The 6,470-nt window shown below is 33.7% G+C and overlaps 1 long non-coding RNA gene across 3 annotated transcripts; it reads left to right on the forward strand.

Moving 5' to 3' along the window:
- The first annotated feature begins 1,283 nt into the window (after positions 1-1,283).
- LOC145133798 (uncharacterized) lies at positions 1,284-5,365 on the forward strand. Of its 3 annotated transcripts, none has more exons than XR_013718765.1 (7): positions 1,284-1,504; positions 1,646-1,823; positions 1,933-1,976; positions 2,501-2,560; positions 3,006-3,072; positions 3,270-4,234; positions 4,897-5,365. It is a non-coding gene; the product is annotated as an uncharacterized LOC145133798 (long non-coding RNA). The 3 variants fall into 3 exon arrangements; XR_013718767.1 differs by having other exon boundaries at positions 1,646-1,765; positions 3,006-3,085; XR_013718764.1 differs by having other exon boundaries at positions 3,006-3,085; positions 4,897-5,364.
- The last annotated feature ends 1,105 nt before the right edge of the window (positions 5,366-6,470 follow it).

Below are 6,470 nucleotides of genomic sequence, written 5' to 3' on the forward strand. Positions count from 1 at the left end.
AGACATAATAATTTACTCTTGAAAAGAGCAATATGACATACCTAACAAATGATAGCAATGGATGTCTGAACATAGCTTCGATTTGTCACACTTTCGGGACCATGTGAAAATTTAGAGTTCAATTATCCCATAAGAGTAAAAGATTTCTAGAATAATTAAAGTATGTTTAGACACATACATGTACTTCTATAAAGCACTTACATATGTTGTATAATTTCTAAGAAAAAACCAAACACTATCCTTTATCATTGGCATTTATGGTAATTAGGAACAAATAAAGGTAGTGGTTAATGAAAAGGTTAACTCGAGTGATATCACTTATCAATATATTAATACCATGTCTTTTAGGCATAAGGTTATCAAGGGTATTGGAGCTATTTTGTTGAAATAGTGAAATTGCTAGTTTAAGAAATTGATGTTCAAATAATAGAGCACTAAACAATGATGTATCATCATGAGGAATTAATGCACGAGGTGCATTATCTACGTCAAACATGATCGTGCTCTATGTTTTCATGTTTAAACCCTGAAAGGGGTGAGAATAAGTTTGTAAATTACATAGTTGGTCACGGATGCTAGAGTGACAATATAATGTTTTGTGTCATTTTTGACTTGGATACATCTTAGTAGAGCTAAAACCACATGCATTATAGTTGATGAATATTGGAAATGACACACCTCAAGGTTGCACTTCATCTTTAAGTGAACCTGAACAAACTTTTACGATGCTTTATGTCTTTTATTTCCTAACTTTTGGATGAACATGGCTTCATAATTTGAAGTATCTCAACGCTTATACAAAACAAGCAGATATTTACCCCCCCCCCCCCCCCCCCCCCCCAATAATGGTTGAAGAGCCAAAGTCCAAGTTGACAATTGAACCCACCAGAGCCAAACTTTTCTTTTTCTTTTCTTGTTGTATTAATATAACCTAAATTATTATCTTATTTTATTAAAAAGATTATTACATTTTTCATCATCTAAAAATAATAGAACGATGGATAGGAAGAAAAAGCAGGATGATAATTTTTCTTTCTTAATGAAAATATATTATTAGTATTATTATAATCCTGTTAATAATTTTGATATCTGGAATTTATGACAGGATCTTATTATATATATAGAATGATTTCAAACCCCCTTAGGAAACAGTTCTTTGATTTCATTGGTTGCTTTTTTCTGTTTTTTTAGTTTCTGCATTTATTTATTCACTAATTTTTTTTATAGTGGATTACATGTGTCTATACCTTTACATGTGTCTTCACCTCTGCTCATACTATCTATGTGTTCGTTTTCTGCTTCTTTTCTTTTGACATATCAACGTTTTCCACCGACTGCCTTTTGCCATATCACGACCGCCGCCACAGTCGGCACGGCCCAACCTTACCTCGCCTCCAGATTTTGGTTCACTACATATATGCCGTCCTTCCGCAATCCATTTGCTTCCCTCTCATCCCACCTCCACCGTCGCCTACCTCCGTTAGGGTTCGCCATCTAATCTCAGGTATGATCTTCAGGCAGGTGTTTTAGATAACGGTTTGGATTGATGTGTAATTCCATTTGGGTATAACCATGTCCAACCTCGGCCCTAATTTTTTTCTTTCGTTCTCTCATCTATAATTTCTTTTTCGATTTTTTCTTTCAGCAACTTCCAGTACCCGTGTACACTTGTTGCTGGGCACCACCACTGTCGTATTCAGGGCCGGCGACATGGATTTCCGGAGATGATGCGATCAGCGACAGAGGTGTAACATCGATAAAATTGGTAAGACCAATTAGAGCAACACCCCGATCATCTATGTTTTTGCCACCACGAATCATCAGTGAGTCGGTTTTGTCTATTGTGTCCGCCTTTTACATCTCCAGATGAATGACATGCCACATAAAGCTATTTTTTATTTTATTATTATTTTTTTTTTCTATGAGGTGCAGGTCGACCTCGAGGTCTCGTTGGAGTATCTATCTTTAATTTCCCGGTAAACCCCACCTAACATACCATTTTCTGATTTTGCAGCTTTATTATTGTTCTTAAGCAAGTTATATTTCTCCTATTCCTTTGTGATATGAGATTTTATAGGTTATATACTCCGGACTTGCAAGCAAATTAGTTTGGTTTTCCCCTGTATTACATGTTATTTACTATTTTGTTGCATAGAGGTTTAGCTGTAACATGTACAAGAGGTTTGGAATCATTATCATGTGGCAGATTGAAATCTGTACCAAAATACCCCTATAAATAACTGATTTGGTATCATTGATTAAGCGTGCTGTTTCCGAGGATTATGGCATCTTCTTCTGTTGAATGTTGATTTGAAGATGGCTATGTACTTTTTCCTAAATTCAATCTGTGTTTTTTCTTATTGAGATTATGATTTTGTGTTTCAGTTTGAAGTAATTCTTAATGTCCACTTTTTCTCTCTATCTTGTGTGTTAAATACATCAATTATCTAATTATAGTTCCAATTTTCTAAAATGGATTTCTTTTGATTATTGATACCAGGTTCTACGCTTTCTAATTATGCAAATCTGCCTATAAGATGAACAGGAAGTACAATTTCAGGTAATTTCATAAACAAACTATTTTGGTTACTGGTCTCGACTATAGACTGTTGCCAGTTAGCCCCAATTCAACTGTCATTTATATCATTCATATTTTCTGATGCGAGATTAAAATTAATCAATATTCAGTTGGATTCATCTCATAAAGTTGGTTCATATTTATACCAACCAGTCCTCACTACTTTGTAGGGGTGACATCAAATGGAGATCAGTCCACTAATATAGAAACTGCAGGCCAGAATGTTGTGTTATGTGAAAAGTATGGCCAAATTATTCTTAGAAATTAATCATACCGATAATAGCATGTAATCCTGTAAAGCATTTTACAAGTTTCATCTTAAACATTGCTTTTATCTGTAAAAAGAATACCAAAGTATGTTGTTGTTTTGGATAAATAAATACGAGTAAATTACCTATATTTATAACCTTGATATTGTTTTTGACAGGAATGCTTGATCGATGGACGTTTACATTGTTGCAGGCAGCGACAAAACCACAAGGCCGATGTTCAATGTAGTAAAATTTGGTAGAAAATATAAAACACGTATTATGCCACATACGATTATAAATGGATCTTTTTATAAGTTTGACAACAACAGATAATTATACCCCACTAATCTTTATTTATTTTTAGGCCTAATTTAGCTCAGTTATCTAGAATAACAACTAGATAATTTATCTATTGTTGATAATGTATTTCTATTTTACAGTCGAAAAAACTTGAGACCATCAAAGGCAACATCTAAGGAAAACAACAAGCAGGAGCAAAATGGTCAAAACAACAAAAGACACTTCAAAATGGTCAAAACAATATGTGGCTGTGATGTGTGTGTTTGTAATATGTATCTACGTGCATCTGTGATTGAATCACATGTTTTAGGTTGGAGGGAGTGGTGCCACTGAAACCGCACTCCCTCATGTGCCACGTAGACGCCAACTCATAAATTTTCTTATTTCATCAATTTGAAACTGGTTAGGAGAGAGAAAAGAAAAAGAAAAAAGAAAGAGATGATTGGTTGAGAGAAGAGAGAGAACAAATAAAGAGGAGAGAGAGAAAGGAGAGTGCGGCCATGGACTACCGCAGTGCGGCCTCCACCGCACCTAAACAGTGGAGGGGCGGTGTTCATGCTGAGGTGGAGGGAAACTGCGGTCTCTACCGCAGCTACTCCCTCAAGCCTTACAACCGAACACTTTCTAACCCCCGCAAAGCAGGAATCATTCCCTAGTTATAATTAAAAGACAACCTGTTTTATAACTAAAATTCTCATCTTATTTTATTAATAAGTTTTTATTACATTTGTTAAAGTACTAAGGTCCGGTTTGTTTGCATTTTAATACCACTTAATAAGGGGCAGGTCTGAATCGGTAAGATTCAGACTGTTTGTTTACCTCTTATTTTGTGGTCTTAATCTGAATTTTACCACTTACCGAATCAGACTTGGAAGCCCATCTGAAAAGAAAAAAAAGACGCCCTAGCCCTCTCTTCTCTTTGTTCGCTTTCACTTGCTTTCTCGCTTCCAGGTTATACTCTCGCCAACCGAAGAAGGCATTCCTCCCATCCTCATCTGCCGTCGTCGCCTCCCTTCCAAACGCCATCTCCTGCCGCCGTAGCCACCCTTCCCAGTGCCATCTCCTGTCGTTGCTTCCCCATCGCCGACTTCAGCAGCATCATCAGGTTTGGCTTTTCATCTCTTTTCTTCTCGTTTTTTTTTTTCCTGATGTTCTTTAGCCGACTCCAGCAATCGGGTTTATCACTGACTCCTATTTTCCTCCCATCATCATCAATTTTTTTCTTTTGTCTCGTTTTTTCATGTTGTTCTTCAAAATCATGTGCTGAAATATATTGTTCTTGTTGATTTCCAAAATCATGGGTTGATTTCTTGTTGATTTCCAAAATATGTTGTGATGTTGATTATAAGTTGTTGATTTCTTGTTGATTTCTGAAAATAAGTTGTTGATTTTGTTGATTCATAACTGAAATCTATTGGTGAAACTTGTTAATAATGTGATTACTGATATGTGCTGAAATATATTGTTCATTTGCTGAAATAAGTTGCTGATTTTGCTGTTTATGTGTTGTTATTTGCTGATTTGTGCTGTTTTTGTGCTAATTTTGATGATTTGTGCTGTTTTTGTGCTAATTTTTACTGTTTATGTATTGATATGTGCTGAAATTATATTGTTCAAACAATTATGTGCTGATTTGTGTTGTTATATGTTGATTTGTTATTGAAATTACACTAGACATGTCACAAAAGAAGCCTAGGATTAGTTGGAAGGTAGAAGCTATTGAAAGAGCTTTTCTATATATAATACTTCCTTCACTCATGTGTATAGATAAATATTACATTTGCGATGTTGCATACACCAACACTCGTGGATTTATGACTCCTTACCGCAACACGAGGTATTGGTTAGCCGATTTTCAACGACGACGTGCGTTAACTAAGGAAGAAAAATTCAATCATGCACATGCGCAACTCAGAAATGTTATTGAACGTGCTTACGGTGTTTTGAAGGCGAGATTCCCAATCCTAAAGCGAATGGCTCCTTTTCCTTTTTCAGTGCAAAGAGATATAGTCATTGTTTGTTTTGCAGTCCACAATTTCATAAGGAAATGCGATATTCATGATGAGTTATTTATGGCATTCGAGGAGAATAATGGTCAAGCACAAGGGGGAGAGAATGATGGCCAAAACGTAGACGATATGGAATGGGGTTTACAAGGCAATGAATACATGGATAATTTGCGTGACCAGATTGCGAATCAGTTGGGGCCAAATTAAATTTGTAGAATTTTATTTGGATTTTAATATGATTTTGTGGATTTAAAAATATTTATGTTTGATTTTGATTTATGCTAAATTTGGTTTTTATATGGTGTTTATATATTTTTTTAATACGTATTGAAGAAATTTATTAGGTTATTTTCTAAACAAACACTTGAATTCAATAAAAATTAAAACAGAAGGGTAAAATGGTCATTTTAATAATTCAGCACAGCAATTCAGAGGTTCAAACCAAACAACATTTTAAACATTCAGCTCTTAAAATTTCAGACCCTCTTAGAAGTTCAGATCTCTTAATAATTCAGATCTTAAAAATTCAGATCCTGCCAAACAGCCCCTAAATGATGGATAGGAATTAAAAATAACATAATATTAATTTTTTAATGAAAATATATTATTATTATTATTATTATTATTATTATTATTTATCCTTTGGAAATGATTATCATTCCACAATATATATATTTTTTTAAAAATATTTTAGCTAATAAGTTAATAGATTTTAGTTATATTCGTAATTTTTATATCTAGAATTTCTGACGAATCTATTATAATTAAAAGACGACTTGTTTAGAAGTTTTTATAATACAACTTGTTTAGAAGTTTTTAAAATATAATTTTCAACAAGTCATCTTATCATTATATTTCTACTATTAATGTCATCACAGCATCCAGTTGAGCCACGTGTTCCAGAACGGTCCATGACGGCACGTTATCTTTCTCCTTTGGAGGCAAACATAGAATATTCCAATAGTGATTTCACTTTATACTACTATTAATTTGTATTATAAATAAATAAACACGTGTAAATAAAATTTTAAAATAAAATTGTTATTTAATTTATCTGAAGTCGGCTGTAAAAATTAATAGTTTGATAAGAAAACCGATCGACCTATTTTTTAAAGTTTAAACACTTTCATTTCCGGTTCAAAACTTGTCTGGATTGAGTAACTATTTAATTTATTGTCATACTAAATATTCAATGATTATTTAAAATCATTTTAATAAAATGAATGTAACAAAAAAACTCATCATGAAATTCGACCGATCCCGAAATGGAACCGGAATATGGTTCCTAAAAAACTTAAAGAAAATGAAAAAGTAGATCGGCGACTATTCAAA

The sequence above is a fragment of the Lactuca virosa genome, chromosome 8 (assembly GCF_052849685.1).
Source record: "Lactuca virosa cultivar CGN04683 chromosome 8, Lactuca_virosa_CGN04683_v6, whole genome shotgun sequence".
Lineage (NCBI taxonomy): Eukaryota > Viridiplantae > Streptophyta > Magnoliopsida > Asterales > Asteraceae > Lactuca > Lactuca virosa.